General features: G+C 49.4%; 1 pseudogene; it reads left to right on the top strand.

Annotated features, from left to right (window-relative positions):
* The first annotated feature begins 14,892 nt into the window (after positions 1-14,892).
* LOC139052222 (uncharacterized) lies at positions 14,893-18,312 on the top strand (annotated as a pseudogene).
* Positions 18,313-25,527: the final 7,215 nt, after the last annotated feature.

Genomic DNA, 25,527 nt, shown 5'->3' with positions numbered 1-25,527 from the left:
GCATCGATCATTCGGCCAATGTTTTCGAACTCACTTTTGCCGCAGAGTGCACCCAATTTGGGCGCACAAGGACTTGAGGAGTGGCTGTGAGAAAAGTGGCCGAGGAACGGGCCTACCGCGTCTCAAGCGCGCGTATACTTCATTATGTGCGTAATTTGAATGTAAGCGAAAAGCATTCGTCTTTGTACGAAATCGCGTGTAGAGTGAGAACTGGGAACACGGCTGCACCGAATGCTGACACGGCCAACGACGTGTCATGGTACACAAAAAACGCGGATAGAAACTCTTCAGCCTTTGCCACGCTACACTGCTTACAAGGCCGGCAGAAAAAAGAGGTTATAAAGATTCTCAGGGAAATGGCGGCCATCCTTGCGAAGCGGCCGGCACCGAAAACATTTCTAGAACGTGTGGCGTAAGGGCCGATTTACGCTCGAGCCGCCCATCGCCGCAAGCCGCACCGCATGCGTGCGGTCGCGCGAAAAATTGCACGTATCAAACACTTGTGCACAAATTTCGGTTTACAATGTGTCAGGTATACACTGTGCACACAGTGTAAATGGTAATTTGTGCACAAGTGCTGGATAAGTGCAATTTTTCGCGCGACCGCAAGCGTGCGGTGCGGCTTGCGGCGATGGGCGGCTCGAGCGTAAATCGGCCCTAAAGGCTGGAAGAAGTGGAAGACCATGAGGGGTAGGTCGCGTGATATTAAAGATGAGTGTGATTGTATAAATAAATAAATAAATAAATCATTGCAATAACGACGCCTGAAGCCACAATTACAATGATTAGACAAATCCTTCATGAGTCTGACATCCTAGAAAAATTAGCGGACAGAATCATAGCGCCGCGATCGTTCAGCCATCATGGTAATATTGGTTAGGGCATGGATTTGTCTGGGCCGGTATTTTGTAGCGATTCCTTTTCCGATTCTATGCCTTTTCAGGCTTTTCGCGCTTGGCCAGTGGTCAGAGCGACGGTCTGCCCACATTATCAACGGGATCAGGCGGCCCTGTGTGGTGGATGATAAGAACAGCATAGAATAAGGCATAAGGCATCGCTACAAAATAGCGGCCCTGATCTCCGTGCATGTTGCTTCAGACATTCTTGTAACTTCGTTTACTTACCTTGTGTGCCTTTATAAGCCAAAACTTCGAAGCAATCCTAATTTTCTAAACGCAGGAGGCAACAAGCAAGCATAATTGCTGTGAATTGTGGCATTTATAGCGCAATTAACATTTTTTAACATCATCAGTTTGCTAAGATGCGAAGCCGTTTCAAGCCGGAGGGACAAAGTTGAGGCAAATCTATCGGCTAACCATCATTCGCACGCTGAGTCGACCGCCACACTTGCAGCTCCCGTGAAGAAACTATAGCGCCAGGGTTCCTTTGCATGAAAGTCTTTTAAAACTCTTTTGCAAATTTTTTCACGGTGCCTGAACGCTCACAGCGCCAGAGTCCCCTCTATAGTGAACTTACTATATAGGAAGCTCTATGGCAAGATGAGAAGCCGGTGTGAGCGAAATAAGGGATTTGCACTAGAAAGGTCTTGGTGAGGGCTCGTTGGCTCGTCTTCAGAACTATACTTAAAAAGCACGACTGATAGAAGGGCACACAGAGAGAATATACCACACAGGACACAATATACGACGCAGTACACACAACCACTGAGCCCTTGCTCTGTGGTATTTGTGTCTCTGTGTGTCCTTGTATCGGTCGGTCTGTTTGAGTACCAGCGCTTGTTATGTGGTATTTGTGTCTCTGTGTAGCCTTCGATCACTCGAGCTGTTTGAGTGCGGCAAGAAGGGCGTTTCACAAGGCCGTTGTTTCGACGTGGCAGCTACTGCACTTGTACACGCTTTCCGTTCCCTGCCTCGTGTCTGCACTCAACAACGTCACATTTTGCGTTGGTTTGCGGGGATTCCTCACGTCAAAAATATTGTGCGAAGGTACGCGCCTGTATATTAATGCTCCAATGTAAAAAAAATCATGAACTTTCTTTATCTTGCACATTAAAGGGGCGTTCGCATGAGACTTGTGACGAGTGCACTTGAGTGGAATGCCTCCGCAGCGGGAGCACGTGGGTTCAAGCCACATTGCCGCCGGTTAGACCCCCTGTTGGGGCTGTTGGGTACGGACCCTTTTCCTGGCATCACTCAAGTTCCCCGACCACATCCAATCGCCGTCGCATTCCAGTTATGGTGCGCCGGGGTGCGTCTACCACCTTACAGGATACGTCAGACAGGTTGGCGACCCCCACCTCATGCGCCGCACGTCGAGCTATTGTCTCCCCACCTGCTTGACTCTTCCCGAAAGTGCAACGGGAGGCTGGCACGATTCCAGGTAGTTGATCTTGGTCCCGAGCAAAGCTGTTTTGCGGCTCTGGAGGGTCGTTCGAGAACAACCCGTCTCCTCCAGCTGAGCGCTTCCAGGCGACGAGGAGGCGACGCCGGAGGCGAGTCAACCCTCGGACAATGGAGCCCTTGGAGCATCCCCATTGGCGGAATGTGACGGCACTTGCACGGGCCCCTACCATTGGAGGAAAATGACGACACCTGAGCTGGCTCGACGATTGGCCTAAAATGACGTGACCCCGAGAGACCGAAGGGGTTAAAAGCGAGAGACAGGGAGAAGAGTTTTTTTTCTTTCGTTCTTCTTGCCACGGGCCACAGTGTCCGATTTCCTGCCGGCCATCGATGACTTTATGACTGTCCATTACTTTGTGTTATTGCTGTAAATATTGTAAATAAACTTTCAGTTCTCAAAATCCTCCTCAACGTCGACCAACTCCCACACTCAACGGCAAGATCTAATAGGGCGCACGCGTCCCCTGCAGCAGACGTTCAACTTCTTTAGGAGGGAAGTGTGCGGGGGAAGGATCCAGCCTGCGCCATGCACGTCCCCTTATAACCTTGGTAGCACAACAGTTAGATGGGGACATCATCGGGTTGGCGACATGCACCGGCACACACATGCACACGTACGGTATATGTATATTTACAGACAAACAATGACCGGTTTTTCCATGATCTTAACCTCACGGGATGGAGAGCGTTCACCTGTAAGCATCAGATTAAGGAGAGACATCTGAAAAAGTATTATTGCGATAGCAATTATATGGACACTACAAGCGAACTTTCACCGCCGCCACGATGTTCCGTACAAATTACAAATACGATAAGACACCCTTCGCGTCCCGCGTGCCCTATGCCGTGGGTGCGAAGCAAAGCTTGCGATAGTGAGCAGAGAAAGATGGTCGCTTGTTGCGCGCCCTTTTCCTGTGTGCTAAGTCTTGAGGGTCACGTGACCAAGCGCGGCCGCTAGGGGAGGAGAGCGCGCGATTGTCTTCTAGCACGGCCTCGGCTGTGCATGGCTGTCCACGCCTCTGAGCGCATGCGCGACCCACGCGTATGCACCCACGTGCCCAAGGAGGCAAGAAGGGGTATAGACCAAATATAAGGAATTTAGTAAAATATAGGCTGTTGATGCTTTCATGCCTTCTTCCATAAGAGGATATGTGTTATTTAGAGATTCATAGGAGCCCGCGTTATATGTACAAGATTTCCCAAAATGGGAAAACACCCGTGTACTTAAATTTAGGTGCACGTTAAAGAACCCCAGGTGGTCAAAATTTCTGAAGTCCTCCACTACGGCGTGCCTCGTAATCATAAAGTGGTTTTGGCACGTAAAACCCCATAATTTAATTTTTACAATATTTCTGTCATGATTTAATATTTCATTATGCCGAGCACAGGTTCCACTACTGACACTATTCTTCAGTCAACATTCAGCACTATATAAGCCAGTTTAATGAGTGAGACAGCACCAAACACGCAATAAATAACAATACCCCCCCCCCCCCCGCGCTCCCGACAAGGCTCTGATTCAAGCGTTCAAATCTACGGTACCGGCGCAATAATTATCAAAGGCCAAATCAGATGAAGAGAAATAATAGGATGACGAGAACTCTGTGGAAAAGTGGCACTAGAAAAATTACTGTCAGGATATCCGTAATCTGCACTAGTACGGATAAGCAGGCACGGTACACCTGCAACGCTGCTGCTGTTTTTCAAAGGGACTAGTTCCAGTCCTGGTGGCCCATCTAGAGATCGTTTTCTGAGGTGCGACACCAGAAATGCCAACATTTTCCACCTCTTGTCGAGGTGCAATCTTTACTCAGCACCGACGCAAGATTATGAGCAAGTTACCCGCAATCATCCGTCCCGCAAGTTTCCAGCGGATGTTGGGCCTTGCACTCCCTCAGAGCGGGGGATGCCCCGCGAGCGACATGCAGTTGTTACCGTTGACGTTCACTCCTCGTTATTCACTTCACTTCAAAGCTCACTTGAAGACAGCAACGTTGCCTCTCCTGACCGTCACGAAGAGGCCGCTGATCGATGATAGGGTCATCGTCGAGAACTCCCGGCAAAAAGCGTCGACAGCAGGTGGTTATCCCCTATTGTGGCACGTTGAAGATAGGTGCGCCATGTTGGAGACTCGAGCAGCACGTAGAAGACGGAAGCGCCACGTTGGAGACAAGTGAGAGGTGATAGAGCTGGTGAACGATTCGGCGTTTGAGATTGGTCAGTGAATTCCCTCAACGAGGGAAAGAGGCAAGCAAAGGGCATACAAAGCGGAACCGGATGGCTGTGCAAAGGAAGACGCGCATCAGTGGCGTAGCCAGAAATTTCGTTCAGGCGCGGAGGGGTGGGGGGGTGGGGGGGTAACGACAGCTCGCCATCCTCCTTATGGAATTTGTCGAGCGTTCACATACACATACGTGAATGACTGCACTGACATTGCCAAAGATGCTGCAAACGAATTCTTGAACGCTACGCACTGTCAAGACAGCTAAAAGCTAAAATATGTATCATAAAAGAATATACTTGTATATCCCAAAAATTGGGCCCAAAATAACTGATATCATGGTTCCATGTTTTTTGTCTAGATAATAACTAACTGGACTTGTGAACTATATCAGTTCGAAACCAGCAAAGCTGCGCGTGCCACTGATATCAAAAATGTAAAGGCCATGAAATGAACAAGTCGAGAACATATATTTTAATGAAACTTTGCCATTCAAGAACCTTGCTTACATTTTTGTACATATGTAATGGCCAGGAAAAAATCTCAATGACGCTGTCCTCTGTTCCAATGTATTGCGCAGGAGCAGCTGTCAGTGGTAATGTATTGTGAATAATTGCACCGAAATTATAGTCTTAACAGAGAGAATATATAGAAAGCAGAAGTTCTGCAATATATATGAGGGGCGAGGCAAGTGAAAGTGAGCCAATGTGAATATACGGCAAACGGGGTGCCTTATTTAAAAATAGCCCCCATGAGCATTTATACATTTGTTCGATTCACTTACGAGTCGCGCGATTCCCGACTCATAAAACTCCTTGGGTTGCTGCTTCAAAAAGTCTGTAACTGACTCTTTCACGTCATCGTCGGACACGAATCAGGCACCCTTGAGCTGTTTCTTCAATTGCCCCAAGATGTGGAAGTCCCAAGGCGACAGGTCTGGACTGAATAGCGGATGTTGCAGCGTTTCCCACTTGAACTTTGCCAGTTTTGTGTTGAACACATCAGCGACATGGGGACGGGCATTGTCGTGGAGCAAGATGGCCCCATTCGTCAATTTTCAACATCGTTTGTTCTTGATTGCGACATGCAACTAATCCAGCATTTCAGAATGCCGGAAACAATTGATAGTCTCTCCAGGTTCAGCAAATTTGATCAGTAATGGCCCCTGATGATCGAAAACAAAGTCAACAACACCTTTCCAGCGGAAATGACGGGCTTTGCTTTCTTTGGGTGTGGTGAATTCGAATGTTTCCACTGTAAGCTTTGCCATCGTGTTTCAGGCTCGTAGTAGCGACACCATGATTCGTCTTCGGTCCCAACTGCAGACAAGAACTCGTCACCCTCATCGTGATACCGTATCAAATGAGCCAAGGCAGCGCCGAACCTCTCCGTCTTCTGGCGGTGGTTCAAAATGTTGGGCATCCATTGCGCGCCCAAGAGCCGATAACCGAGATGTTCATGTATCATGTTGTGAACCGAACCGTGGCCGATATTCACACGCTCTGCCATTTCATCGATGCTTATCCTCCGTTCTTGTCTAATCAGCTCATGAGAGAGAGAAATTAAGGCAAAGGAAAGACAGGGAGGTTAACCAGAGATCATCTCCAGTTGGCTACTTTGTACTGGAGGAAGGGCAAAGGGATGCGACAGGTTAGGGAGAGAAAAGGATAAAAAAATTAAAAAAATAAGGAAAAACATACACACACACACGTACACATGATACACATGAACTGTTTCTGTGGGCATTGTCACGTAGTCTGAGCAGGTGTTCCTAGTGTTACGCAGTGTCACCATCGAATCCTACGTCACACAGTGTACAGTCACAATTTGTCAGAAAGTCCCGTGTCTTTTTAGTACCACGGCAACGCCGTCATAGCGGACCGCACTGATTTTCGCGTAGGCCAGTTACCAAGGGTGTTGTTTTCTGCTGTTGGTCGCTTGTCCAGTTTGTCTAGGGTGCCGGAGAGGACTGCTCTTTGTGGGTTTAAACGAGGGCCCTCACGAAGAACGTGCGCGATTGTTTCATTCTTTCTTTATTTTCGTGATTGTTTCATTGTTTCGATGAGGATAGCAATAGGGGCTTGTTGGTACGGCATATCTTATTTTGTTAAAGCGCAAGCTTGACAAGGACAAAAGAAGACACATCAGACACACGCAGCGCTGTTTCATCATTCCGATAAGGAAGAAGTACGAATTTGAAAATGCTACTCCAAGCCATAGACGGACTAGAAGGGTGCAGTTACGCCATGGAAGGTCGGGCGGAATACGGAGCTGTAAATTAGGGTCCAGGGCAGGAAGGCGGGCACTTGTGAAATCGGATGAGTTACACTGAGCTAATGTTAGGTCATGCGCAAGTGCGGAAAGTTTTTTTGCTGCGTCGGCTCTCGAAAGAGGAATGGCAACGCAGTTGACGCCGTCATGGGCAGATCGGGCAGCTGCATCTGCTCGATCATTGTCATGTATGCCACAGTGAATAGGCAACCACTGATATATCGTGTCCTTCCTCAACTATGCGATGGTGGACTTCCCTGATCTCTGCGACGAGCTGCTCATGTGATACATGACGCAGTGCTAAGAGTACACTCTGTAGGTCGGTCTTGGAATCACAGAAGATTGAACATGCATGGGGTGACTCCTCCTGAATGAAATTGCGCACGCAGGGCTACAAGTTCAGCAGTTGTTGTTGACGATGCATGACATGTTTAGCTGTATTTTGACGGATCTTGTTAGCTGTATATTGAGGGATCTTGACGGATTGTGATGGATCAAGCTGAACTTGCAGGTGTGACTGAGCCATCGATGTAAACGTGTACGCGGCCACCGTGCACCTCATGTAAGAGTCCTAATGTGGCCTGCTTCAGGGCAAACGACGACATGTTAGCTTTCTTCCTGATTCCTGAGATGGTGAGGCCTATTTCAGTTTTCTGTTGGCACCATAAAGGTAAGGATTGTCTTGCTGCAGGCATGTAGTTTGATGGCAACAATGAACCTTTGCAATTGTTTTGCGGGTGATTGCACAGTGGCTTTGGCCCGGTCTTGGATCGTCCTTGCAACTTTCCCGTCCTTTTTCGAACCGTTTGCTCCAACCCTTAAGGCACAGTGGCCAACGAAATGCAATGTTCAACGTAAAAGGCAGCCATATGGCTGCTAATTTCTTTTTCGGAAACACCTTTAGCTGTCAAAAACCTCACGACATCACGCTGTTCAACTTTTGGAGTGCCCATTATGTGAAGCAACCATGTTCAACCCATTGTATGAGAGCTTCAAAGAATATTTATCCTCCCACCTGTGTGTCACTCTTGTAAATGAGAGGCGCCTGTGTGCTACGCGCATGCCTCGCAAATAAAAAACCAAACCATTATTGCGCGGGGTGGGTTGTCTCACTTTAATTGGACTCACCCTCATTCATTAGAAATGCGAAGATACAGTGGAATATACAAATGCGAAGATACAGCTTGATAAAGGGCAAAATAGTGTCACTGGAAAGAAAGTTCACCGCACGTATACACAAAACCTTGCAACAATAAAATTGAATATACGTATGAGTTTCCAATGGATCTAGCTAGGTATCTAAGAAAAGGGCACTCTATATAATGCATGATGATGATGACAAAATGTATTTATTAAGGGATGGCGCGAAGGCCTATAATGGGGAATAGGAAGGGGAGGGGGGAGGCGTACTCAGAGCCGTCCTAGAAGCTGCGCGTCCTTGGCGAAAGCCAAGAGTGAGTCCAGAATGGCCCTGTCGGAATCCATCGAGCCAGTTGCCGGTCTAATCCACTCCTCGTAGGACGACACTCGCACCGCCCTCAGGTGGTGGTCCCGCTGTTGAGCGTGTCGCTGGCACTCCCAAAACAGATGGGCTGCGGATGGCCGTGCAGCCATGTCGCAGTCAGGCCACCTGTGTGGCGTCTGGAGCGCTTCTTGGTCCGCGGAGGCTGTGGGATGGCCGGGTTCCTGCGATGGAAGGGAGTTAATAATGCATAAAACAAGGCAAGTAAACATGTTGCAAAGGCAGATTCACAGACCACAGATTCCTAAGCCCCCCTCCCTCTAATCCCCCTGACAATCGCGCGCGACGGAAGGCGGCGCGCTCCCCCCCTCCCCCCCCCCCCCGCTTTTCTCCCTTGCGCACAGTTACACGACTGAGCCATCATCATCGGCTCAGCCATGCCACCGTTCACACTTTCAGTCGCACATGCAGCATGCGGCGCCCCGTCACGATGTTATCGCCCTTGGACTTTATACGGAACATGAGGAAGACGGCGGCGGCAGGAATGCGCCTGGAATGCCCATATAATTGCTATTACACTAATATAACAAGAGTATCCGGCAAGTGAAGCGTCGCGTGGCCTATTACTTTCCGCAGAACAAGAAGTAACAAAATTCAACTTTCACCATGCGAAAATTCGCTCCACCGTAACAATGTAATTTTTTATTATTTTTGTGGGGCGGGGGCACCGAAATGGAAAAAATAAGATCGCAAGGGAAAGCATGTTAGCCACAATCGAATACCTACGTTGGTCACCTGATGTGGCTACTGAAGAGATGCCGAAGAAAACGGGAGATGCTTGGTCCACAGAGAACCATACGCATAGTGCTCGGTATCCTACACCGACGAGACGTCTTTCCGGAGAGGTTGCGCTCAAGCGAACGCGTTGCAATCCGTCGAGTCCCCACAGTGATAACGGCGAGCGACCATTGTTTGTTTTATTCGTCTGCTAGCCAGAAAGCGTCCCAAACTCTGCCAGACGAAAATCCACTAGGCCAGAGAAAAACGAACGTGCACCGAAGTGCGCCGCGTGGTGGTCTGGGCAACACGAGAAAAACGCACGCGCTCTGGCTAGTTCCGGCAGCCCGCGGGTAGCGAGAAAAAGAAAATTGAAGAGGCACAATGTGTCCTTGCGAATAAAAGTCAAACTAGAAAAATAAATAACAACGTAGTAACCTTTGTTCGCTTTAGTGACTTCACATGGATGCTTTGGCGCAGGCGGAAAAAAATGATGACACTCTTTTCTGTGACATGACGGTACAAATGAACCACCACAATGCTTCGCCTCGTCCAACCTCGCTGCGTGTTTTGTCAACTTTAGAGTAGTGCACTTTAATCAAATTTTCTGATAGTGTGTTGATTTGGCTTGTCTCGTTGTATGGCCCGATGTACGACTTTAGAAAAGCCACTGCCCCTTGGGCGTCAAATGTTTATAACAACATTAAACCCACAAAGTTCCGGAATTGAAAATTTAAAGCATGGCTTCGGAAATGTCAATGCACCTTTCACATCAAAAGTTTGTAAGAACTTTATACCCATAAAGTTTCGGAAGTGAAATGCATGGGCTCCGTAGATTCCGCGGCTATGGTGGCTAGCCTTCTAGCCACCATACCGCGGCCTCCGCGAGATACCGCGACAAGCCCGCTCGCCATCGAAACGCGCTTGAAACGTTGTTCTCGGATGAGGCTCCTTGCTTTATGTGACTCCCGATGCATGGGCGTTGCCACGAAATCCAGAGTTCGCAATCATCGCGCCTAAAGGTCTTTTCGAGCATAAAAAACATGTTCTAGACAATGATGACCGGTGACAGGCCTGTTTTGGTCGGCGGTGCATGACAGCACAAAAAAAAATTCGGGGGGGGGGCAGGGGGGAGGCGGCTGAAGCCCCATAAGCCTTCTGTCGCGCGCGATTATCAGGGGGAGTGGAGGGAGCGGGCTTAGGATTCTGCGATCTGTGAATCTGACTTCGCAACATGTTTACTTGCCTTGTTTTATGTATTATATAGAGTGCTCTTTTCTTAGATACCTAGCTAGATCTATTGGAAACTTATACGTATATTCAATTTTATTTTTGCAAAGTTTTGTGTATACGTGCAGTGAACTTTGTTTCCAGTGACACTCTCTTGCCCTTTATCAAGCTGTATCTTCGGATCTGTATATTCCGTTGTATCTTCGCATTTCTAATGAACGAGGGTTAGTCAAATAAAAGTGAGACAAACCACGCCGCGCAATATTGGTTCGGTTCATTATCGGCGAGGCTAGCGCGTAGCACACAGGCATCTCTCATTTACAAGAGTGACACGCAGGTGGGAGGGTAAATGTTCTTTAATGCTCTCATACGCCCCTGGCTAGCATGTAGCGTGCTCGAATAGTTGGAGCGGTGTTGTAAAACTGAACCATCTACCTTTCTTGAATATAATCCCTTTTTAATTCTATTCCCTTAACCATCACTTGGAACCTTTCTATCTCCCGGCACCTTGCACGACACCACCCATGGAACCTTCGTTGGCCGCACGGAGCCCCCGATTTCACAACAGTTGTAGGCTGCGGTGAGATTGACCTCACGGAACTTGGGACGTGCTAACTTCACAACACGGATAGGGCCGCGAGGAGAGCCACAGCGCAGAAAGAAAATCTTCGGGCTCTCTCTGGAGTACCTCCGGGAGACGTCGTTGCGTAGTGTTCGCTTGCCTTGTCCTAGTTCCCCTTCCTTCTCCCCTTCATTGCCGGATGAACATACGCACCGAGGGCACCAAGGGGGGAGGTCGCCGCTCGTTTAATGGAAATAAATATTGTCGACAGCAACCAGGCGCGTTATAACGTAAAGCTTTTCCAAACTTTTCTATTCCAATTCTGCGGTCATCCCTCCGCTATTGGCCAACAACTTTCTTTACCCACCCCCACTTCGCCTGTCCATCAGGCGACGTCACAATAACCGCAGTAACCGTCTCATATTATGTGAACACACTGGTTACGCAAGACTGCGAAGAACAAAATAAAAATAGTTATTTCTCATACGGCGCCTTTTCGCCCTTAGATCTCGGCTATTGGTCAAACGTTTTCGGGCTGCACCCCATTCACCTGCTTGTCAAGCGACGTCACAAAACCGCGAAAACTACCCGCATCAAAGTGACGTTTACGCGTTAGAGATGCATTAATATGCCGAAAAATACAGAATTTTTCCCTGAATAGCCGCAGGCTGTCCCGTTCCGAAAGGAATTAAAGGTGGCTGCCGCCGATCGCTCGGGCACTGACTACTCGCGCCTGCCGGAGAGCATGGGTTTATTTGCGTACAATAATAGTTTTTGCGTGGCTGTGTAACGTTTTCGAACCCTTTGGGCACACTTACGACCTCACCCCGTCAACTTTTTTTCGCTGACGTTCCTTTTTAGCAGCATTCTTAACCCTCCGTTGCACGCCGCCACGATTTTTGACGAGTCACCCCAAGCAAAGTAAGGGAAAACGGACAAATCGCAGACGCCGCACTGCCCTCTTCATCCGGTTATCGATTTTCAATGCACTGGTTGGGCCCCGTCGAATCTCTTTCCACTTGAGCCGTTCTGCCTCGCCTCTTATCAGCCAATTATATCAGACAAGTCGCTCAGTGTAGGCAATGTTATTCGTTTTGAAAGCAAACAAAAGTCACCTCCTATAAACGAGGAAAGCATTTCATTGGTATTTTTAAACAAGCCTGCGGGTCACCGCTCGATGCTTGCGTCGGCGGTTACGCAAATTTGACGTCAGGAGATTGGAATAAAAACATATTGGAATAGTTTTACGTTATAGGGCCCCAGGTAGAGTAGACAAAGTAAGTTTCGCTTTAAAAGTCAAGTTTGGAAGTGCGCCTCTGAAGTATAACACGTCATTTATATCGCTTCTTCTACTCCCGTTTACATACCAGTGTGATTGAAAGCAACCGCCGAGCTAGCAAGCGCTTCCTAACAGATAAGTATTTGATGGACACCAATTTCATGCGTGCACGAGTGCATTACGAGCATGCCTGTCTAACAACCCGACACGTAGAAAACAGTACGAACGATGCCGTCACTTCTAAAATCCCGGGAAGCTCGTGTGCTCTTACAAATGAGGTAGCATGGCTGAGCCATAAGTGCAGGTAATGCGTGAAAAAAAAAACAGAGAATGTAGCACATTTAAGCGAAAACGGGTATTTTTACAGCTAATAGCATTCTTTGGTTCTTTCCACCGTTTTAGTGGTTGGTCAGTGATCGGTGGATGATGGGCGGTAGATGGTCATGTGGTCGGACTCGGCAAGGAAAACGTTCGTACTTTCATTCGATCGCTCTCTTTCGCTTTGTCGCTCGTTCGCGAGTTCGTACGGTCAATCGGGCTATTCATTTATGTTGACAATCATCGTCGATAGTTATTGCACAATTTCTTTCTTCTCGGTTTCCCTCCGGAGTGAAAAAAAAATTTACGTTACGGTTTAGTTTCGGTTCATGCAAATATAACGCTCTTTTTCGTTTCTCGATTCAGTTCTGGTTCAATGCCCTGCTTGGAAGTAATTTGCGGCGGACGCAAAGGTGAACGGGCGGATCGAGATGGCTGGTGGCTTAGGGCGCGCTGTGTTCGCGCACGCCTAGTGATGCAGCTCATATAACCTCAAGTCACGAACCATTCGCTCCCATCTGCATGCGTTTTACATCACGCCAGCGTTGTGACAACGAGCGTGTGGTTATCGAGTGAGATATGTTCATGTTTGCATGGGCCCGCGTTCTCTATGCTAGTTAATTTAATTCGTAGGTGAATGGCCATTGCAATTTATGCGGCTGATAAACATAGGGATCTTACTTCTTGTAGTTGTCTAATACTTTGCTTTCAGTGTTCCACTTTTCGGGTTAAACTGCAACTTTCTGGTCTCATGACAACTGCAGACATCACGTGAAGCACTGTCAGCCATGCTTACGAGGGCTGAGAAATCCTTTGTGGAGGGAACTTCTAGCCGTTCCCTACGTAGTAGAGCTATACCTTGCGCCGATGCAGCCCAGGTGTAGGACGCCAAAAAGTGCTTAATGAGTGAAGCAGACTAATAGAAGCGAAAGCGGAGGCGGAATTCGAACGCGCAGAACGGACAGAAATCAAGGATGCATACGAGCACAATGTTGACAGTCAACTGCACCATCCCTGACGAATAGACCACTGCAAACACAAGCGACAATGTTTGAGGTCGTTTGATCGAGACTGCGAAGCTAAATTTGCAGAAAGTTCAACTGAGCTAAGTAGAGTGCACGGAACTTCGGATGAAAACGTAAGAAAAATAAACGTTGCAATAAACAATATGCGATGTAAGAGTTGAGGAGGACGTCGGGATTAAGAGCTTGGGAGGTTTATTTACATTATTTACAGTGAGACGACCAAGAAATTCACAGTCATAGAGTCATTACGGGCCGGCAGCAACTCGGACGCTGTGGCCCGTGGCAAGAAGCTAGAAAGAGATGAATCAAGGAATGCTCTAGGAATGCTCTTTTGCTGCTCCCGGTCTCTGGCTTTTAAGCCCTTCGGTGTCTTGAAGTCACGTCACGTTCGGCCAATTGGCGAGCCCGCTCAGGTGACGCCATTTTCGGCCAATCGGCGAGCCCGCTCAGGTGACGCCATTTTCGGCCAATGGTAGGCACCCGTGCGATTGTGTCACACCCGGCGGAGAGGGTCGTTCCTTGGTCCCCAATTGTCCGAGTGCTTACTTCTCTATGCGGTCTTGCCGTCCCGGTCTGCAACTACCGTCACCAAGGCGGAGAGGGTCGCTCCTTGGGCCCCAATTGTCCGAGGGCTTTCTTCTCCCTGCGGTATTGCCTCGCTGGCTTGCAAATGCCCTCACAAAGGCGGATGGGGAGATAGCTGCCAGGCCTTCACGGTGCATTACAGCCGTCTTGCTTCTACCCACGTTACCTGGAACAGTGCTAGACTCTCGCTACACTTTCGGGACCTGCGTTACCTGGAACCGTGCCAGGCTCCCGCTACACTTCGGGAAGAGTCAAGCTGTGAATAGCTCCAGATGCGGCATACGAGGTGGGGGCCGCCAACTTGTTTGCACGTGCCACGCCTCGGGAATGTGGTATACGTGCTTCTGCGCTCCTTAATTAGCTGTGGCGCGATTAGCTGTGGCGGTCTGGTGAACTCGAAGGAGGCTCAGGAAAAGGTCCGGTATCTAACAGCGAATAACAGAACGCTTTCCGAAAGCGATGCGCGTTATTAAAGAAATGATGCGCTTCTTCGCGCATATTTGTTAAAGCGAGGGTATTTAGGCAGCGCTTGTTGTTTCATTGCGTAATTCCGCGGAGAATACAGCCATTCACCAGCGGTAGCATAAGTGGCTTTAGATATAAGCCAGATTCGTCATACGCGTGTGTTGCCTCTCCAGCGGTGCGAGCGACGGCGCGGAACGCGACTGCCATCCTGCTCTCCCGTTGGATCCCCACAGCTGCCGTGTGGGGAGAGGGCGGCGGTAGCAGTGGGGGCTCTCCTTTCCGTTGCGAGCACTACACCAAACTATAAATTAAAAATAATAACTATAAATCATACATGGGAGGCTATGGCTCCGCTGTATCATCTACGCCACCGGACACTGCAGGCTCGCGCGTGACAGCACGAACGTGCGTCTCAAAGGAAATATATCCGCAACGCGCCGGTTGCGTAAGAGCATGCACCCTTTGCGTCGGCGCCTTTCCACCGACTGGGCCAACTGCGAAAACGAAAGACAGCAAAAAAAGCTATTCGCTTTAAAACCTTAAAAGAATGAGGTAATTTCTAATGCCGCTCGAACAGCGGTGGTGTACCACCATGGTCACTAAGCCATGCGTTGTAGACGATGCATCGCAAGACGATGGCACGCACTTCAGTCGCGTGGCTTGGTCCGCTCCAGTATGAAACGAACGATTGCTGACGGGAACCCCTTCACAACGTTGAGTATACACCGGTGAGAACGACAATTATGGGGCAAACTATGCGTGTAGGTTTATCGTCACGCCTTTTTTTGTGCTTGCTTATGCTGCCCGCTACAACAAAGCAATCCTAGGTCTCGACCTGCAGAGCGCCTTCGATAAGGTGAAACACTCAGCGATTCTGTCCCAAGTCTTCAAGCTCAACATGGGCGAAAAATGCTACAACTACATCAAGGACTTCCTCACGGACAGGACCGCCGAGCTACGAGCAGGCGACCTACAGACGCAAGAGAAGAAGCTCGGGAGCACCGGCACACCGCAGGGATCGGTCATTTCGCCGATGCTGTTCAACCTGGTAATGATCGAAGTGGCCGAAAAGCTCGCGTACATCGAAGACGTCAAGCCCACCATCTACGCGGACGATATCACGCTGTGGGTAACCGGTGGCTGCGACGCCCACATCGAGGGCGCGCTGCAAGCCGCCGTCGACGCAATAGAAGACCAACTGGAAGGCACCGGACTGAGATGTTCGCCGAGCAAATCGGAGCTTCTCATACTCCCACCTACCAAAAACAGCAGAGGCAAGACCAGACAACGCGAAAACGAAAAAACTCAGAGTCGTCAGCAAATCCGGCAACGTGATCCCCGAGGTCGGCAAAGTTAGGATCCTGCATGGGGCCCTATAACGTAAAACTATTCCAATATATTTTTATTCCAATCTCCAGACGTCAAATTTGCGTAACCACCGACTCAAGCGCCGGGCGGTCACCCACAGGGTTGTCTGAGCAGACCAATCAAACGCTCTCCTCGTTCATAGGAGGTCACTTTTGTTTGCTTGAAAAACGAATAACATTGCCTACACTGAGCGGCTTGTCGTATCTAATTGGCGTATATTTTGTCGACAAGAGGCGAGGAGCACGCTCAAGTGCAGAGGGATTCGCTGGGGCAGAGCCAGTGCACTGAAAATCGATAACCGGATGAAGAGGGTGGTGCCGGCGTCTGCCATTGGTCGGCTTTCTCTTACTTAGCTTGTGGTGGCTGCTCGAAAATCACGGCGGCATGCAAAGGAAGCTTAAGAATGACGCTAAAACTGACCCTCAGGAAAGAAGAGTTGGCCGAATGGGGTGGTCAACATGCCGAAAGTGCTCGAAGGCGTTACACGGCCACGCAAGAAGATTTATTATATGCAAATACACCCATGCTCTCCGGCAGGTGTGAGTAGCCATCGTCTCAGCGATCGGCGGCAGCCATCTTTTATTCCTTTCGGAATTGGGCAGCCTGCGGCTATTCTGAAGAAAATTCAGTTTTGTTCGGCATATTAGTGCATCTTTATCGCGTACACGTCACTTTGACGCGGTGAGTTTGTGCAGTTTTGTGACATCGCGTGACAGGCAGGTGAAGTGGGTGCAGCCCGAAAACTTTTTACCAATAGCCGAGGGCTAATGGCGAAAAGGGGTCGAATCAGAAATAACTGCTTTTCCTTTTTCTGTCAAATCATGCATAATCAGTGTGTACACATCATATCAGATGGGGAGCTATCGCGGTTTTCGTGACGTCGTGTGACAGACAGGTGAAGTGGGGGTGGTCGAAAAAGGTGTTTCACCAATCGTGGAGGGTTGATAGCAGAATTGGAATAGAAATGTTTGGAATAGTTTTACGTTACAGTGCCCATGGTCATCGAAAAGCACGGAAGAAACGCGAAACCGTAACCCGTCTCACGTCAAAAGCAGCCAACACGATTCGATTCCCCAAACGAGTAACTTCCCGGAAAGCTGGCATGAGAGAGGAGAACCTAATTAGGCTCGTCCAATCCTTCTTCATCAGCCACGTCGCGTATGCTGCAGCCAACCACAGATGGCTGCAACACGAATGTAACAAAATCAACGTGATCATCAGAAGAGTGTACAAGACGGCGCTGGGCCTGTTCGAGTCCACGAGCACGACCCGCGTGTTACAACTCGGTATGCACAATACGCTCTAAGAAATAGCCGAAGCGCAACGGACCTCTCAACTGGAGCGGCTTTTCATGACAGCCGGGAGGAAGATACTGAACGACCTGGGAATAGGATGCTCGAACGAGGTGGAGATGAAGCTCCCCGTCCCCAAAGGTGTCCGACGCCAGACCAGAATCGACCCCATACCGAAGAACATGATTCCCGAGTTCAACGAGGGAAGAAGAGCGGCGAGGGCCAAGGCTCTCATCGACCAGCACGCCAACGACGAACACGCGTGGTACGTGGACACGGCCGAATACCAACGGAACGCCTTCGTAGCGGTCGTCATAGAGGCGTCAACCGGCGCCACGAGGACGGCAGCGAGCGTGAGAAGCGCCGGAGCGGAACAAGCGGAGGAGGTACCCATCGCCCTGGCCATCGCCGACGCAGACTGCCACACGGTGCTGAGTGACTCGAGACAGGCGGTGCGAAACTTCGCCAAAGGCCAAATCTGCAGGGAGGCCGAGCGCGTACTGCGAGCGGCCAAACTACAAGACAGAAAAGTAAGACTCAAGTGGTTCCCGGCGCACGCGGGCGACGCGTCGGAACGCAATGAGAACCACAGTGAGACGGCACACGCAGCCGCGCGAGCGCTAACCAACCGCGCCCAGGAGACAGACCGTCCGACGTGGTTCGGAACCAAGGACAGCATGACGGACTACAACGAAATCACGAAGGCCTACCGCCTGGCTCGCAGGACTCTCCCACCCCCGCACCCGAGGCGGAGTCGAGCGGAGGCGGTACTACTGAGACAGCTCCAGACCGGATCGCTACCGAGCCCGAGACTGATGAATCGCATGTACCCCGAGAGATATCCGACCGATAAGTGCAGCGTCTGCCGGAGGGAGACGGCAGATTACACGTACATGTTGTGGGAATGCGTTAAAAATCCAGAAGAAGCAAAATCGAGAACGATACCACCGCGGCTTGAGGCAGCCGCGGAGAGCTACGACCAATACGAACAGCTCTGGGCCGTCCAGCAGGTCCTCGGGGCGCTCGAAAGGCAGGGACCTAGCGGGCCGGCAACGGAGAGCGGAGACCCGCGCCGAGTAATGGTGACTTCGTAGATGACGTAGACCCTAGTAGGGGCACACGAGCGCCCAACTGCAGGCTTGAATAAAGTTGGCTCCTATTCAATCCAATCACAACTTATTGTGACAAACTTCCTTCTTTTTTCCCGCTTGAGCAGACATGTAATTTATCTTATTTTTTTGCTTTCGTTATAAAAAAATGAAGGCAGCATTTCGAGCCCAGGACACGTTTATATTGTTCAGGTATGTTACGACAGTATGGAGTCGTGAACCAACGCCAAACACTGCGGTATTACTGTATTACGGTATTGCGGTATTACTATTATTACTTACGGTAGTTATGCATGCGGACCGAGGCGAGTATCCATATATATACTTAGCGAAAAATCGGCTGGAAGGAACGAATTCTTTCAAAACAAAATTCTCAGCAAGCATTAGCATGCAAGAAAGACGCTTCAGATGAATGTTTCCTCACTGTAGCTGAAAGCTTTTTGTTTGTTTTCTTCCTGCGTAAAATGTTTAGGTTTGTAATGTAAATGTAAAATGAAACGAAAAGCGTAGGTTTTTCGTACTTTTTTCTCAACTTAGAAAGTACAATTAAGAGACCGAATAAGTTATGCGTATACATCGAAAGCGGTGCCACTATTTTGCACATTTTCTCGGTTGACATGCCTTTACACAAAATGTCACGCCTCTTGGATATCGCTTCTTCTTCGCATCTCATTTGAACTTCTGCGCACATAAAAGATGCCGTTACGAGGCATCGACTGCCATTGAGCAATATCCCACGCAAGTCTCGCCTTGGCTTTACTTTAAAAAGAAAACGACTTGCACAAAGTGCGCCCATCTCCAGATTCATTCCGATTACCCAACACTGCGCTCAGAACCCCGAAGTAGGCGCTATAGGGGTGCCATTAAAGGCTCACGTATCCCTCACTTGTTGCCGGGATATGGATCAAGCGCGCGCCCTTTTGCATATAGAGAGGAACGTTAGCATCACCGAGCGCGAGCTAGATGCTGGCATCTGGGCGACACAGCAACCGGATGAGTCAAACTGGCCTCGAAGATGTCGAGCGTCATCGATATCCCACACGGTCCTCTTAGACGCCGGCGCGCTGGGGCGCGCTATATTTAAGTCTGCAGCCTTGTGAGCGACACAGACTCCGAGGCGGCTGGGGGCTGTAGTCGACCCGCGCGCCACTTCTTTCACGGCGAGATAGTGAAAAGGAAGACAGCGGGAAAGAGAATTCATAGAATTGCATGGCGCCAATGTTTGGAATGAAATAACCAGAAAAATTAAACTGTGGAAAAAAATTATTTGTCGTTATATATATATATATATATATATATATATATATATATATATATATATATATATATATATATATATATATATATATATATATATGCTTGAGTTGATGGAAACGTTTTGTTGTTGAACACGTGTTTTCGAATGATCTGTAAAAGTGTGTACGTTGTTTTTAATTTGCCCTTCGTGAATGTTTCGCAGTTCACTCTGTGAACTTGAGCAATGCGTAACTATTATTTTCGCATAACATACCGCCTGTAAAACTTCTTCGCCTTGAAGGGATTTACTAATACAACATCTTTCGCGTTTGTCTTTACTATTTAGGGGACCCTGGGCTATGAATGCAACCACTATTATGCATTATCTCACCATGCTGTATACAAATATAAAACAAAGTTAAATCGTGCAGAAAACATCCTTGACGTTCGTCCCTGCAAGATAACCTTATTTTGGAGAACAGTGCATTGAAACATGGCACATGGTACGTACAATTTGCACGTAGGTCACGTGATCATGGTTTCGAATCGTTGCATTCTTCCGCATATTATCGGTACATCTGAACGGGAAATGTATCGGGAATGTAACGGGGCTTCCATGTTGACAATTAGGTGAACACGTGATCGACACGTCCATCCAATCTCGACGTAGGCATGACGTCATCTAGTACCGACTAGTAGTTGCGAAACGCAACTGCTCTTGCTATTGCCGAAAGACCCCGTCCTCACGAGTTGCACGTGTTTAAATAACGTGCTATAAGTGCATGCGTGCAAAATCACGCGAGCCAACTAAGAACACGTGAAGCGCATAACCTTTAGTCAAACGCCACGGTCGACCGGGGCTGGTTAAGTATTCGTGAGAGTTACGGGCGCGCAAACGGTGCAGCATGGTGATTCTAACGGACTGCGCTCGCAGAGAGTAGATAGTTGCTAGAAAGGGTAGAAACAGACACTAAAGTTGGGGGGGGGGGGGGGGTTGGTACAGGTCCAGGAAGTTTCCCTTTAAAAAAAGCAAAAAGAAGAAAGAAAAAAACGAAAAGACGGAGAGGAAAAGGCAATAGTGTCCCGCCGTTAGACCGAACGCACGTGCCTCTTCTGTGCAGAAAACATATAGGCAGCCGAGCCTCATGTTCTGCGCAAAGAGAATATATATATATATATATATATATATATATATATATATATATATATATATATATATATATATATATATATATAGTTGGACCATCCGTTTCGGCTCCACGACCTGAAGGCGGCCCTCACTAAGATGAAGCGAGGAACGGCGCCGCGAAGAGCCAAATAACAATGAAATTACTTGCCAACCCCGACCCGGCCTACGAGGCGCTCCTCGCATACATAAACTCAATCTGGCTCGGTGAGGCCCCCCTCCCAATCGAATGGAAGACCACCCTGGTCACTTTCATCCCGAAAGCCGGCAAAGCCATAACCAAGGACAACCTCCGCCCCATCTCCCTCACGTGTTGTGCGGGAAAGCTGATGGAGACTATGGTGCGAGATAGGCTGTCCGAGTTTCTGGAAAACCAAAACATTTTCGCAGACACCATGTTCGGGTTCCACCCGCACCGGTCCGCGCAAGATGTCGTGCTTCAACTAGACCGCGAAATTCTAAATCACGTCGAATACCCCCTCAATGACAAGGCAGTACTCGCCCTCGATTCGAAGAGGGCTTTCGACAATGTCACACACGACATAGTTCTGACCCACCTTTCTCAAGCCAATTGTGGGCACAACACGTTTCAATACGTTAAGCAATTTCTCTCCGACCGGCAATCGTACATCCGGATACAAGATGAAGAACACGGCCCCTATCAATTAGGCACTAGAGGTACCCTGCAGGGCGCGGTTCTCTCACCCCTTCTATTCAATTTGGCAATGCTGAAACTCCCGGCTCAGCTGTGGAATGTAAAAGGCATACAGCACGCGCTGTATGCCGACGACATCACCATCTGGGCTAAACACGGATCGGTAGGAGACATTGAAGCCAACCTGCAGCAAGCGGCGGAGATCGTGGATGCCTACGCCCGCCGCTGCGGCCTTCAATGCTCCCCGGCCAAATCGCAATTTGTGCTCATTCGCCCCTCGCCGAAGTGCACTACCAAAATTGAACTGTCCCTACCAAATGGACCCATCACAGAACACGATGAGATCAGTGTACTGGGTCTTTTTATTCATAAACACCGCCGAGTTGACACAACACTGGCCAAACTGCGCAAGGCGGGGGACCAGGTGAGCCGCATGGTTCGCCGGGTTTCCAATAAGCGCGGGGGGTTACGGTGCAAAGACGCCTTGCGGCTGGCGCACGCGTTCGTAGCCAGTCGAGTGTTGCACTCGACTCCTTACCTCCACCTTCGCAGGTTTGACGAGAACGCCCTCGAGGTGATTCTCCCTAAAATATACAAGCGTGCTCTCGACCTCCCGGTCAACACATCCAACCAGCGCCTCCTCGGCCTGGGAATGGTCAACACCTTCGCGGAACTCCGAGAAGCACACTTGACGAACCACTACACAAGACTCTGAAAGACACTGTCGGGTCGCCGCCTTCTTGCCCGACTACACATCCATCATCCAACACTGACGGAAGAGCGCGTGCGCATCCCGGAAATCTGGAGATACGCCCTGCACGTGTGCCCTCTTCCTGGCAACATGACACGAGACGACCATAGTGGCTAGCGCCTCGGGCGGGCGGAAGCATTGGCACGTCACTATGGGAACAAGCACGGAGTATTCTACGTGGACGCCTTCGGCCCACACCATGGGGATTGGCATACGGCCGCAGTCGTCCACCAAAACACCACGGTGAACGGCCTTACGTTCAAAGCACAAGACATAACACATGCGGAAGAGGTGGCCATCGCGCTCGCCGCCGCATATCAAGACTCGCGGGTCATTATTAGCGACTCGCGAGGTGCCTGCAGAAACATCGAAAGGGGCTTTATTCCCTATTTTGCGTACCGCTTACTTCAAGGCAGCAATTATCTCGGGGTCCCCGCGTCCCGCACAATAATATGGACTCCCGCGCACGAAGGTCTCGAGGGCAACGAAGCGGCCGACGCCGCGGCCCACGCGCTCACTCTCCGGGCATCGCGCTCGTCTCCCCTCACTGCGGACTCCGACCCCAATCCGGCATTTACCTTTAAGGAAATCACCAAGCATTACCAATACGGCCATGCAATTTTTCCTAAGCCATGTAAGGGCCTCACGAAGGCGGAGGAGCGTTTGCTCCTTCGCCTCTATACTAAAACACTTGTGCCCGGCAGTCCTAAAACCTTTCGACCCTGCGTGCACAGGGAAGTGCCTGCACTGTGAGGAAAAATCTTCGGACATTTTCCACATGGTGTGGGCATGCCAATCAACCCCGCACCTTCCCCCTATACCCAACCCTACCCGGGAGGACTGGGAGGCGGCCCTGCTCGGCTGCTTCGACCTGGCGAGCCAGAAGGCACTGGTAGGCCGTGTCCGAGTCGCGGCTACAGCCAATGGGCTTCTGTAATGAGGAGCCCACCTAGTCTTAATAAGGAACGGCCCCTTAAGGACTGCTTCACCCGCTCCTTATCAATATTTCGACCAATAAAGTTCTTCAGTCAGTCAGTGAGTCAGTCATAGCGTAACTGTGACTTCCAGAAAGTTGACCGAAGTTGACGAGTAATTGTCCGAAAATTTGATTGAAGGGTGAAAGTGATTGAACCCTTCTATGACCTTTGACAGGCTAGCCTCTCTGTGAGCTCAAATTAAGAAGATATCATCAATAAACCGCTTATAAAGGAAAGGTTGCAGGCTAGTATTGGATAAAAAATCATTTTCCAGAACACCCATGAAGATATTAGCGTAATTTGGACCTATTCGAGTTCCCATTGACGTACCACTAATCTGAACGTAACAACAATGATTAAATTCAATATTATTGAGCTCAACAATAAGCTTTAACAACGATCCCTGGGTTTCCTCATCAACAGGTTTCTCGAAATAAGAATCTTCATAAGTTTTAAGAACTGCTGCAATTCCATCGGCATGCGGTATGTTAGTATAAAGAGAGGTGACGTCGGGTGTTACAAGGATTGCGTTATGCGGAATGGCAAGATTTAATACATCTTGAAGAAAGTTATTGGTATCCTTAACAAATGACGGAAATGTTTCGGGAATTTGGTTAATAGGAGAGTCCACGTAGCGCGATAGGTTCTCAGTTGTGTTTACGCCGGAAATAATCGGGCGGCCCGGGTTACCTTGTTTGTGAATATTCGGGAGCAAGTAAAATCTACGAGCCACAGGACTGAGTGGTACAAGTGACCGAGCGGTTTTTTCATCTATCTTTCTTTCTTTTAGTAGTGCCGTAAGCGTATCCTTCAAAATTCCCTTAAAATTATCGGTTGGGTCGTCCGGAAGTGCTTCGTAGAAAGTGACATCCGAGAGTTGTCTTGTAGCTTCCGCTATATAATCTTGCTTATTAAGAAGATAGATAGATAGAATAAACTTTATTTTCCAACGGGGAAGGTGATCTACCCACCCCCGACACGCAAGTCAGGGGGCGAGTGCCGCCACCTCAGATGCAGGCTGGGAGGTCTTGGGTCCCAGCCGCCTCTTCAGCCAGTTGGACGAGCCGGAGCTGGAGCAGGGTCTCCCAGGTCTCTCTACTACCTATTTTGTGCGTTCCCCCGGGAGAGTACGGGCATTCCCATATTATGAGGTCGAGGGTCCTTCTCGCCCCACAAAGATTACACCTATCGCTCCTGACCTCGGGGAACATGTGGTTCGCCATAACCGCGTGCGGATACGTATAAGTTTGTAGTCGTCTCCATGCAAGTGCATGTCTGTTGTTTAATTTCAGGTCTGGCGGGGATACCAGTCTACGAGCCAATCTATAATGCTGCATGATCTCCCCACATTTTAGCATGCGCCCTCCGCTCCCACGGTCATCGAGGGGCCCCGTAGCGGCTCGGCGGTAGAGATCTCGAGCCAGCTCGTGGGCCGCCTCGTTGCCGGGGACGGCTTCGTGCGCCGAAGTCCAAATTATTTGAATTTTTCTATCTAACTTTCTCTGGCCTAGGATTCTGGCCGTTAAGGGCGAGTTCCTTCCCTTGCTAAAATTTTGTATGGCAGTTTTGCTGTCACTGATCACAAATTTCGCATCCGTTCCTGCGCAAGCTAATGCGATCGCAATTTCTTCGGCAACTTCTATGCTGCGCCCGCGCAGAGTGACGGTGGTCACGGGAACACCCCGGCCGTTGACGGCCGTCGCCACGGTAAAACTGCCGCTACCTCCTGCCGCGTGTACATAGGCCACCTCATGTTCCGAAATTTTACCGAATCTAATTTTTAATGATTCGGCTCATTTATGCCTCCTGTCATTGCTATATTCCGGGTGCATGTTTTTTGGCAGGGGGGGGGGGGGGGATAATCAGATTTTTTCTCACTTCCCAATCTACTTCCACCATTTGGTGGGGCCTCTGTCCGGATTTATTCCAACTTTGGTAAATATGGCTCTTCCTGTGCTCGTGGTGCTAAGTCTCTCAATTTGAGAGCTTCGCACCGCTTCCGCCAGTTCTGCCCGTGTGTTGTGCACCCCTAAAGCCATCAGCCTCTCTGTGGATGTCCACATGGGCAGTTCCAGCGCTCCTTTTGCGCATTTTCTCATTACAGAATCAACTTTTTCTCTTTCCACCACGTTCAAATTGAGATATGGCGTTGCGTAGCTTACCCGGCTAAATATGTACGCCTGTATAAGTTTAATCCAATTTTTCTCCTTTAACTCTCGGCCGTTGCTGGCCACCCGGCTAATTAGGCTCAGAGTCTGTATTGCGTGATTCTGCAGCCTCTTGATGGTCGTACCATTGTGGCCGTGTGACTGGAGAATCAGGCCCAAGGTTCTAATTTTCTTGACTCTTGGTGCCTCCTTACCCGCCACTTTTATTTTGATCTCCGATGGTGCCT

Source organism: Dermacentor albipictus, unplaced genomic scaffold (genome assembly GCF_038994185.2).
Source record: "Dermacentor albipictus isolate Rhodes 1998 colony unplaced genomic scaffold, USDA_Dalb.pri_finalv2 scaffold_20, whole genome shotgun sequence".
In the NCBI taxonomy this organism is placed as follows: Eukaryota; Metazoa; Arthropoda; class Arachnida; order Ixodida; family Ixodidae; genus Dermacentor; species Dermacentor albipictus.
Note: the sequence above shows the minus strand (reverse complement) of the source record. Positions and strands in the feature narration are given on the sequence as shown.